Below are 12,960 nucleotides of genomic sequence, written 5' to 3'. Positions count from 1 at the left end.
TCTCCAACCCACTTCTCACCTTTACGTTTCTTTGGTAACTCCCACAACCAGGTCCTTATAGTGAACACCTATAAAATAAAAGATACAGCTAAATACAAAGACTTTCAACTTAGGGTTTTGTTGTTTTTTTTTTTAATTCCAAAGGCACAGATCGCATTTCAACATCTAACGGATGTCAGCAGACATGGTTTATCTAATTCCCTTATGAAGTCTGAAAATTCGATCCATGTATCAAATCCAGTAAAGTTTTATGCGCATAAGTCATCCTTAAAGAAGTATAATCACTGGCTGACCTTAGTGGGATGGTTAGCGTGAGAGAAGGTGGCAGGATTGGGCCCCAAGTTTTCATAAATAACAGAACATGTCCAGATGAACATTCCACTGTTAGTTTTTATAGTGTCTTCCACAGCCAGCCCACATGGTCTCTCACACACATTCATAGATGCCAAAACAATAACAAATTAAAGTTTGGTTTACAAAAGGGCCTTGGCTCAGACGCTGCTTATACAAGTTCGCATGCTGTTTATCCTGAAAAAGGTGTGGAACTGACCACAATGAGGTGACAACCTCAATTCCACTCACACATGAGGTGGGAAAACCAATAACAAAACTGCAGGATTAGGAAAGGACACTTTATTTTTCCTGGCTTGTGTGTGAATAAACTGTTTTGTTAATAAAGAAATGAAGTCATTTTGTGAAGCAGAGGAAGGAACATCTCTCTTCTCCCTTAGCACATATATGCATATAAACATTTTTTTAATATATAAAAAGAAATATGTAAAAATATATATGCCTGATTGTACACACATATCCATGCTAAATATGATGATCTACAGAAGGATGAAGTCCTAGATTATTATACTCCTAGCTCACTGTTCCTTGCAGGCTGTGGAGGATTTTCATTGACTTCAGGGAAACTGGATTTCTAAGCATTACACTCCCCTTGTGCTGAGCACTGGTTCAAGGAATGCATTATCACCCAAATCCTGCCTGTGCTTTCAAAACAGAGTTTGATACTGCTTCCCTGAACTATTTAGATTTACCTTTATGGCTTGATCCTCCAGAATACTGTCAAAACCCAATGCTGTCTGTTAAAGTAGCATGCACACAGAAACAGGGAGATACCTTGAAAGATGAATCAGTTTCACCCACCTGCTCTTCCTGTCCAACTCAACAGGAATACTCACAACCATCAGGTAGACCTGATATTTAGCCCCAAAATAGACCAATTAAAAAAGGGAATCAAATGTTTCACTACACCCATACCCACATAATTTCACAAAAGTTTTTCTGCAAATAACATTTTTCTTAAATATTATACACAATGAAATGCCCGACTGCATACATCTCTTTAAAACTCGGTTGTCCCCATAATTAACTGGGGATACCCCAAGCTATACATTAATTACTAGCAGAGATGCCAAAACTCAAGCATGCTTGCTTAAGCATACACTGTCAGTTCAATGCCAGAAAACATTCTAGAAGAGATTACACAGACCAAGCAGATACATGTGGCAGGGACATTTCTATTAGAAACACTCTAAACAAAGATATTTAGTACAGAGCACATTTTGCTTAAAAGATATACACATGGCATTAGAGTAAAGCTGGGAACAACTATAAGAACTTTAACTAAGGAAATAACTGCCAGTATTTATAATTCTACAAAGAAAAGTGTCATAACGAGTTCACTGGAAAAAACTCTGTTCCATCCTGCACATGTGTGCATGATATTTTCAGGCCACTAAGATAACAAAAACTAAAAGAAAATACTTTTTTTTTTAACTAAAAAGGAAAACCTTTATATGTAAAGTGCTACAGAAAACAGAAACTTTTTGTTACAATCCTGGGAAGATACACAACCAACTGTTAAAGAAAGAAAATATGTTTCAGATACACTCCTCAAATTAATAGCTCTTCCCTGTCCTTCAGGAGGAAGGCAGTAATACATCGCTATCAGCAATTACTATACACAATGCACTTGCAGGATCTCAGCTGCTTGGTTAATGAGTAGCAGGTAAATCCAAGCAAAGTCTCCCTCTAATCCCTGCCCATTTACTCTGGGAAGGAAGGAAATAAGCACAGAATACCTCTGATACAAGATCTAAGTAATCCAAAGGAGAAGCAAAGTAGGTTCTGGAAATGCTTAACCTATATCCTGTTCTACTCCATATGGCTAATGGAATTATACAAATATAAGAAACAAAAGATTTAACCCACAGTAATTTCTGTAGCCTATATTCTTCTACGGTCAAACAGAAAAACACCATTCTCAATTTTTTTTTAATCCATAAGAACATTCTAATACTTTGTAAACTGGTTGCACAATATAGGAAGAATTGGTTTTCAGTGCTAGCCTTCAATCTGTAGTCAATTCTCTAAGTCATCTATATCAACTTCCATTCTTTGATGTTATGACAGCACTACAGACCAGCATCTGGTCTTCGAGATTTAGATTCAAGTTTTATATTGGAAATGGTATTTTCATTTATATACCAAATTTGAAAAGGCTGAATCCTCAAATCTCTTGCATGACCTATCACTGCTTCAGTGTCATGCAAGCATCTATGAGTATTACCTTAAAGTGAAATATTATTCTAAAAGTTTGTGCAGTATAGAAAAGCATTCTAAACCTGCTATTTCTGTTAATACAATTCTTCCCATAGGCACTTTTGGGGGAAAGAAAAAAAATCATCTTTTATTATCTCTCTATATGCAAAAGCAGTAAAAGTTCTGGCAACCCTAGAATCAACAGGATCCAAATCTCCATAAGATTTTTCTGAAAATTGGCTGAGTTTAGCTTGAGAGCAAGCCTGTCAAGCAGATACATTCAGACTCATACTTCTCTGGTAAACTGGTCATTGGAACACCTGTATTCTCAGTCTAAACTTTTACACATTTCAATTCTTAATACTGTAACTGTCCCTCAAATGGGAAAAAAAAAAAATCATTCTTCAGCATCGTAAACCAAAAACAAAAAACCAAACAGTGTAGTTCTAATCCTAAAGACAGGCTGTAATCAAGATAGAACGGGATCTGGAGCTGAGTGTTATTCCTTTCTCTCATACACCTCTTCATTTCATTTGCCAACTGGTGATTAATTTCAAATTTGTGCTAATGAAACACAGCACTGTCATAAATCTGGAGCTGCAGGAGCTCCCACGAGTAATGTCTTCACTTGCAAACCATACCTATTTCAGGCCTGACTCTCTGGTGAGCACATTTTATCAAATGGTCGAAGGTACACTCTGTATTAACTATGTGTAATACAATAGATTACAGACAGTAAATCAGCTTATAGAAAATAACACTTGAATTTAGAATATTTGACTAAGATAATTAATGTTACCATAGGATAAATTTAGGTCCTCCATTTCTACAACAGAAAGAATAATTACAGGAAACTTTACTACTGCATTTGAAGAATTCAGCTAATTTCCTTTATTTTATGGTTTTATGTAAGATGCATATGAAGTAGGTTAATTTATTAAATTTTTTAGGTGCCATGAGCAAAACTACAGGAGTATTGCTGAATTTCATGCTCCTGGGATCTTCTAGTAATGTAAATAGTTTTGAATAATCATGCATCATGTCCTAAAGCAAATTTACAACCTCATTAAGACTATTAGCCAGTGTACATGTACAAGATTAGTTACAATCATGCTCCTTTCTGCAGGTCAGTAAATTTATTAGTTACATATCTTTGCTGTACGCACAAGTGTTATGTCCTTCCATCGGGAAAGAAAAGACACATAATTGTAAATTACTGAAAATCATTGGTACTATTCTTTTGTTTTAAAATCTCCTTTGGCTGTCTCTTACAGGCCTCCCATGTAATTCAATATATTGTTGAACTCGGACATTTGTTTTCAGTAGATTTTGCTTTCTACATTTCTACATTTACATTCATTCTTCTAGTAGTAACATCACTAGTTTTATTATTTCATTCCACACAGATTGTAGATCATGCATTCAATCCAATCATTTATAGTTCTTCCTTTCTGACATAATTCATCCATCAGACACTTAAAGGTTTAAAATCCCTTTACAACAAGCATTTGGTGCATCCAAGTCAAACCTCCTCCAGAAAATTAAAATTTTCCACAGCTCTTCTCAGTCTGGATATAGTTGGCAGCAAGCTAAACCGCACCCTTATGTCTTCTTACATTCTAAAGGAACTCCCAACAGCTTAGTTTAGGACAAAAAGAAAGATTATATAATACACACATACCCAACTCCCGGCCCAAGCTCATTGGGTAAAGCAATATTTTTTGCTATATGTCTTAAGATCTATTAGAAAATAGTGGCTATTCAGGGTTAGCCACTTACTGTGTTATTTGTCCATAACTGTTCACAGAACGTACTAACAGTTTTCCAGGAATTCAGGAAAAGATAGTCCTTCATTTAAAAGTTTAGTCAAAAAAACAGGAAAGACAGTTAAAAATTTGCGAAGAAAAGAAAAAAAGGCATTTTTAAAGCCCATTTTCATTCTAGCTGAACAGTGACACTCAACAGTTTACCAAGATAGCCTTTGGGGTTTTGCCATTGCTTTCAGTGGGAAGGCAAATATATCTGAGGTATATGTAGTGAGGCAGAGAACATTTATAACTGATTTACATACAGGTAGAGTATCCAGCAAGAGAAAGCACCATCTTTTCAACTATGACAATCTATGAAGTCTGTTCTTTAGAAGCATTAATAGTATGAAATGCTTTTTGCACTCTGCTTTAGAGAAGGGTTAGCATATCTCTTGCTGCTGTTTTGTTTTTTGTTTTTTTTTTTTTTTTTCACTTGGTTAGGGGGTCATTTTTATGGTGAGAGATTTAAATGCCTCATTTAGGAACAGAAATTAATGTGATAGACATTATGAAGAATGTTTAGAAATCATGTTTCAGCTACTCACACAAAGAGCTTTAAAGTGGCTAGCTCAAGATCAGCTAATAGCATGCAGCAGTGAGCATTATTGCAGACTTATTGTTTGTCTGTTTACTCTGACTTCCAGAAGTCTAACACTGATTACAGTAAAAAAATGTTGCTGTTGCACTGTGCAGTATATTTGCTAGGTTAATCTAGTTTAACCATGTCTACAGTAGACTGAATAAAAAAGTTGCACACACACACATGTATGTGTACACAAAAGCACACACCCTTAATACCACAACTCTGTAAAGGTCTAGCTCATTTGATTTTTAAGAACAGGAACTGCACTTGAGCAATATTCCTCACATGATTCATTACACTTTTTGCTTTAAAGGCTTCCTGCCATAGGAAATGTTTTATTTTTTACATTTTATTTAATTCTTTAACATCCTCTAAGCATTTTGAATGAAACTGTTCAATACACCTTTATGGCAACATGGTTACCATATTCTATTGATTTCTCTTCATGTTTTCTCAACTTTATTGAAATGTTCAAAGGATGTCTCCAAGGAAGCAATGGCATATTAATTATTGTTTGATTTATTTTTACAAGAACAGTAATTGAGATTATTTTATTATGATCCAGACAAGGATTGCCTAAGCAGATAATGTAAGCAAAGTAAAGTAAACTGGAAACAGAGTTTAATTACAAAAATCATTGCTTGAAACTTTGTAGCAACACATTTGTAGTTGAGAAATACCCAGTAATTCAGTTCACAGTGCAGGGATGATTATCGCAATGTCACAGTGATAACCAAGTAACACAGAAAAAAGCTTTAGCCAAGGAGTTAAGAACGCAATTGAAGAAAGGATGTAAAGAGGTAGTATAACATCACTGTAGACAACTCCTAATCTTGGTCTTATTATGCACAAGATTGGGTCCCAGATATAACTACTACAGTGGCCAAATGGCTGTTTTAACTTATACCAGATACATTATTCCTCAGGAGGTAGGGTAACATTTGGGAAAGACAGACATGCATGCTCTTATCCTCTCCTTATTGGCATCACAGCAATAAAGTGGTGTCAGAATCATTATTTCAGCCCAACATAACTTAAGATGATCTTCTGAACCACATACACAAGTCTTAAAGGTAGTCTGCATCACTATTAGTGTACAAAGTAGGCTCTAGTCACTTTAGAGTTCAGAGCCCTATGTTCATCGAATTAGATACAGATAAATCAGTCTCAGATCACTGGGAAAAATACAGCCTGGTAGCTATAAATTGTTCAGCATCACATACAGTAAATCCTTACTATTACAGGTAATCTGGGGGAGAGATTGTGGGGGTTTTATTTACTTTAAAAATTTCAAGACCAACACTTCTATTCACATTCCTATTTATAGATACTGAAAGACTCCACATGAAATCAAAAGGAAGGCAAGAAGACGGGACTGATGAAGACAGACTGACAAGGGATATCCTCTAAAATTTTTGTTTTATATACAGCTGCATGAATGACCACGCATACCAATTCATTCAATTGACAGTTTCATTACGTAAACAAGTCTATCAGATGAGATGCATCCCAGGGTCCTGAGGGCATTGGCTAATGTAGTCTAGTGTAACCTGGTTTAGTGGAAGATGTCCCTGCCCATGGCAGGGCGGTTGGAACTAGATGATCTTTAAAGAATTCTTCCAATCCAAACCATTCTAGGATTCATTAGCCAAGAAAAAAGCTCTATAGATCAGCAGTGTTCCTCAAAACATATGTATATATTCATGTTTATCAGGGAGATTCATGACCTCATCTTGCCCTCATTAGGAATTTAGATACAATAAGCATCCAATCCAACTGGGCTTTAAGTAAAAAAACAAGTTCTTATAAATGCTTACAGAATAGCACACTTAGTGTATTCATCTTATGTTTGTCACAAAATACTGACTCCACTGTGACAACCAGTTCCTACAACTCTGCCTGTCTACATTTCCCTGGAGCTTTAGCAGAACTTATTTACTCTGAAATTTCATTTTTTTGTTCCTTCAGGTACTTTCCTTAACTACCATCAGTATATTAAATGATAGTGGAAAAAATTGAGCACAAATTTCCTATACTCTTATTAATTTTTCCTTTGATGTCAGTTTTGCAATTTATTTCACATGTCCATTGCACACCATGCCATCCAAATGAGCTTCAGGGCTGACAATCTACAGAAATCATAAGAGTGGTCTCTGTTAAAAATACAGCTAATCATTTTCTTTTCCTTTGGATTGAGCTCCCTAATACTAAAAGCCTTTCTCTGAATGCACAGTTCTATTGTATTTTTAAATAAGCTTACATAACCCTGTTTTTTTGAAAACTGATCATGTTATCAGCCAAGGTCTCTCCTAACTGGTCTAGTGAAACCAGCAGCAGCTTTCATCTAAACCCTACCCACATTTTTCTTCTGAAGAGACACACAAATAGCCTGAGTTCTTTCAGCTCACCGGTGAATTTGCTTTGTATCACAGGCAAACACTATCACATTTTTCTATAGGCATCATCCTTCAAAGTTAAAGAGCAAAGGCCTTTACAGGCTGATAACAAAACCTGTAAAACTGATTTTCTCCTTCAGTGTAAAACATTCAGATTTTAGGCAACAGATAAGACAACCTAGGCAAACAAACTTCAGCCAGTATCATGAATGACTTACCCCAAGACTTTGTTGAGTCCTTATACTAGAAGAATTATTTTTACACTATTATTCTAAGTTACATGAATGTTACAGACAAAGTTAAGCAAAGAAAGTGAACTTTTCTGCACTGCTGGTACTATTTCCTTTCTAACATTGGTGCTATCATTGCCTTTTCACATACACTCTGAGTGTCCTATTGCTGGGTAGGAGTGTCCTGTCAAATTGCCTTACCATCATGTTGTTACTACTGCTGTGGCTCTCAGGCCAGTTTAAGTCTGTATTATTAGTAAGAAGGTAAATTGTCTCTCCATTTTATTAATATTTAATTGTTTATTTACATTAAAGACTGTAAAGAATTACCTTCTCACAGTGTATCAGTTTCTCTTTTTCTAGGTGCCCAGCCTGCAGCACACATGAGTGGGATTCATTTTAACTAATTCTAGACATCTAACTTTTAGATGCGTAGCCTGAACTAGTTCAATTAGTTTCCTCAGAGTCAGACAGAAAAACCTTTTCACAAGGTGTTTCAGCTGCCCCATCTCAGACTTTTTTTTTTTTAGTGAGACCAACTATCATCTGGAGGGACACTGTGAGGATAAAAGTCTCCAAAAAGGGGAACTGCACACTGAACAGTAACAGGAGAAAAAACAGTACTCTGAGCATTGTTCATTTGAAAGAACACGTAATATGCAAATACAAGACTGTTACAATACGAATGTCCAGACATTAAAGATGTCATATCATAATATTCTGAAATGTTAACATGGCATCCTTAATGCACCCTTGCTTCCCACCCTCCAAAAAAAAAAAATCTATGACCACATCAACAGTATTGTAAAAGCAATTTCTTTAGAGAACAATATCTCTTCATAAGGACTACCAAAAACACATGAACAGAATGATTCCAAGGGGAAATTCTTAAGCATTTGTCTTTACAAACCATCACTCCCCCACTTAAAAATGAAAATTACTGAAATCCATCTGCTATGCAGCAAAAAATAGAACTCTCGACCTATGAAGTAAAAGGCAGTTGTGTTGTGGGTTTGCGTTTTTTTGGTTCTTTGGCGTTGGGTTTTTTTTTTTAAATTGAGTAAGACTTGTTCTTAAACTTTCTCAAGACAAATGAATAATACTTTATTACAACATCACCACATCCTGTATATTATTGTAATATCTAACTTCTGAGTTGTCATTGATGTATTTCATTAAAACTAGCTGTAGAAAGTTAATTTTTTGTTTAATTCACAAGTAATTTAGCCTTTGAAAATATTCTAAGTATACAGATTACATACACAAAATCAAGTATACAAATTTCATAGCAAATGGTAAAGTTAGTGTCACCTTTCCTGTCGGTATCGGAATGAAACAGCTATGCTAAAACCAAAAATATTAGCTTGCTTTCTTACCCATTACAAATTCAATGGACAATTTTAGTATAAATCAAACTGACAAAACAGTGCATGGCATTAATTACCTTCCAATACATTATTTTATCCAGTGTGCAGATGACACAGATTACATAATTATCTTTAAAGTAATTTACCCTGATTTATAAAGAGCTTTTGGCTAAAGGTGTTATCTTGACACCCAGAAGCAGTTTGAGATATAACAAGATTACAGAATTATTAATGATAACACATCAAGAAGCTCTACTTCCTCTCCATATTTCTATAAATAACATCATTTTTTCCTCATTCTCAGTTTATTTGCACTACTTCCATCTTTTGATGTAAGTATTTTACTATCTGGAAGTAGTGAACAGCATGACAGTTCATCTTTAATTTTAGCAGGCACCCCAGATCTCATCCAGGTGTATACTGATGCATCATATAGCTATGTATGTATGTATACCACTCCAATTTAAATGTACTTTCACTGACCTGGTGAGTTAAGTTGCTTATAAATCTTCATCACTATAGGTGTTTCTTGCCCCAAGATATGCAAGACTCGAACATTTCCATATGAAACAGCTTTTCTGACAAAATTACACTCAAGATTGAAACCAAATGTTAACCAATAAAATCAGTAAGTAAATAAATAAGACTGTGTGCATGGAATCTTAGGACTTGAAAGGACTCAAGACATGATCACCTTCTGCCCCAAAATAGTATGAAGTCTACCTAAGAAGTTGCTGGTAATGTCAACAATTATGGATATTCCACCATCTCAGGAAATGTATTCTGTTCCCCTCTATCTTAATTTACCAAGTATCTAATTTAATTTAGCTGTATTTATACATCTTATTCACAAGAGACATAAATCAATTTTGGTTTTGCAACAGCCTTTTACATATTGAAGGACTGATATAAAAGTTTCCCTAAGTGAAGAAAGTCCAATTCCTCTTGTCTTTCCTCATAAGTCATGTTTCCTAAACACTTATTCATTCTTATTCTTCACCTTAGTGAAGAATTCTCTTCAACTGGTCCACACCTTCCCTTAAATGTGACAACCAAAACCGATCATACTGAAGTTGAGGCCATACCCATCCCAAACAGACCAGACTGATTACTTCACATGTCATGCAGGCTGTCATCATCATTATGCAACCTGTAAGATAGCTCCCTTTCTTCTAACTTTGTAGCGCTGTCAACTCACATTGAATCTTAGCACACTATAACACCAGGATCTTTTTCTACAGAACTGTTACTTATTCAGTCGTTGCCATCATAGTATTTAGGCAGCAGATCTCTCCTAAATTCTAACTGTGGGAGCTTGCTGTCATCCTTGTTACTTGTATTCTACTTTTTTTTTCTCAGAGTACCTCCCAGCTTGCAAAGATAATTATCAATTTAAATCCTGTCCTAGAATAAAAGCTCAGTGCCCTCCAGCTTTGTCCCAAATGCAAATTCAATGAGTAAGTCTTCTATTCAATCATCCAGATCATTAAGTAGCACCTGACCCAAGACTGATTCCTGTTGAACCCTACTCAATATTTAACTTTCGTTTTTGAGAGAAAAGCATTGATACGTAATTCCAAATACTTCTACAAGACAGATGGGTACCCACCTTACAGTAGATGCATCAAGACTAAATTTTATCTGCTTGCTTATAAGAATGCAACAAGAACCTCAAAGGCAAGATATATGTCAAACTGCTTTTCCTCTAGCCACAAGGCCTGCTAACACACTGGCAGACAGAAATTAAACTAGTTTGGTACAATTTCCCCATGACAAATTTGTTCTGGCTGTTAATCATCTTGTTTTTCAGTTTTTCACGAATACTTTGGCCATTTGTGATAACATTTCTTTTTATGGGAACTGAACCAAAGATGACTTGTCTATATTATTGTACCTGCTTTCTCTCCCTTTTCAGACAGGCACTGATTTTTTCCTTCCTCCATTCTTTCATGCCTTAACTAGACTTCCAAAAAATTCCAATGGGTAATGTGGATGTCCTGAATAATTCATTAACAAACAGTAATATAAAACCTCAATACAGATACATTAGGTGTGTTATTTTGCTGTCAGATGGATTGCTTGCATGTCTCTTGCATATGGCAGCCTAGAGTAAGAAAAATAAATTGACTCTCAATGAGCCAGATGTCAGGAAAAGGTGCTCAGCATATAATGCAGGTATGATCAATTCTTGCTATTGCAATCAATTGCAAGTAATTCCTATTTGGCTAATGTTAATGGGTAATTAAGATATATTTTAAAAAAAGAAGCCACTAGTACAGTAAGCTGTAAAAGAAGCCACAGTACAGTATTAACGTCATTGGTCATCTTTACCTAACCTGACAGAGCTGTTACCATCACTTGCGAAAGATTTCTGTTGTAAAAACAAAGAGCTCACTGACATTTGAAGTTGAGCTTTACTCATCTATCCTTTTCCTGGAGCCTGAAACGTTGACATGACATTAATCCTGCGCAGCTGCTTTATACAGCAAAAGGAATTTGTTATGTAAAGCTATTTTTAAAGTGCAAGTACTCAATTAATAAGCAATTGTATAATTAAACAAAAACTATACCAAATGCTGGAACTCTTTCTTGATATAATCACATTGATTTTGATTAAAGTTTTAAACTGCAGCAAGGGCCAAATTACTTATCTGACTTAATTTCTCATGAAACATGGACAACTGAAGCTGTACAGCATGAAGCCTAACAAGGCTTCAAAAAGTGCAGGAGGAACCTAAATTGTGAGCTATACAGGATAAAGCTATTAATACATAATTATGTCAGCTATGGAACATAGCTGTATCCTCCATATAATCCTATTAAGGAATTATTAGCCATTGTTTAATCTTGGAAAGGCATTGAAATTTTGATTTTATTAGAAAGCATGTTCAGAAAATATGCTAAACAAAGGAGTAGGACATTCAACTTAGAATTTTAGGGAAAGTTCTAAAACCACTAAAAGGCAGCTTCTAGATGAAGCAATATATTTTGTTCAGCACAGAGTGATTACATTGGATGTATTAATCCTTACCATGAAAGAAAATGCAATATTACATTTTATAAATAACGTCCTGAAACTGAGCTGCAAAGCTTAAAGTTGTGGATTTAGAAACTTCCAAATAGCATCTCGGCAGAAAAGGTTCTGCATGAGATGTTGTTTATGTAAGTCTCATATTCCAAATATCAATAGTATTGCAATGCAATAATTCAAAAAACAGATTAATAGATCCAAAAGAGATTAATACAGTATTTGAATAAATTAAGTGATTTCAGACACGTGACTGTCTCTTCCTAAAGGCCACTATTTAAGTCAGTTCATTAGAAAACAAACTCATGTGAATGAAGCAAATATAAACAGCCTTTGAGGGCTATGAGAAAGTGAACTGCAAAGGCACAACGGCACACATCCGTGGAACAGAACGGGAAAAATTTCTCAGAGGCCCAACTGAACAGTATCAAGGGCACCTTTTGGTTTCCCTTAAATGAAAACATCTCTGTCAATAATCAAGAAACAGGAACTTATTAGATCAAAAGAATAAATGTCATAAAAAGGATATTGATGAATGTTCTTCAGTGAAAAAAACTTGACACTCAGATGTTTGGTTCAGAAGCATCTCACAAGATAAAATTGCAGCATGCCCTGCAAAACTATTGGTACATACTTACATTGCAGCTTGGATTGCTTCTTTCTCTCCAACACACCTCAGCTTTGAAAAAATATTTTAAAAGTCTAAATGAGAACTCGGGTACAAGAGCTCAACTTTATAGGAATATTATGTTCTTATTCGTGTCTATTTAACATAGAAAAGCACTTTAGATGAGCCATTGATAATAGACAGTTACTAATTACATGCAGAGATTATCTGATATAGTTTTGGGAGGAAAATAACCTTTCAGAATGCAAACTCAAATCCTGAGAGGGGGTTTGTACACCCTAAAATTCACTATACAGATACAGTATTCTATTTAACAAAAGATATCATGAGTATCTATAAATTTTGACCTTAAAAAGGCAGTACCTTTTAA

This window comes from Strix aluco, chromosome 12, assembly GCF_031877795.1.
Source record: "Strix aluco isolate bStrAlu1 chromosome 12, bStrAlu1.hap1, whole genome shotgun sequence".
In the NCBI taxonomy this organism is placed as follows: domain Eukaryota; kingdom Metazoa; phylum Chordata; class Aves; order Strigiformes; family Strigidae; genus Strix; species Strix aluco.
Note: the sequence above shows the minus strand (reverse complement) of the source record.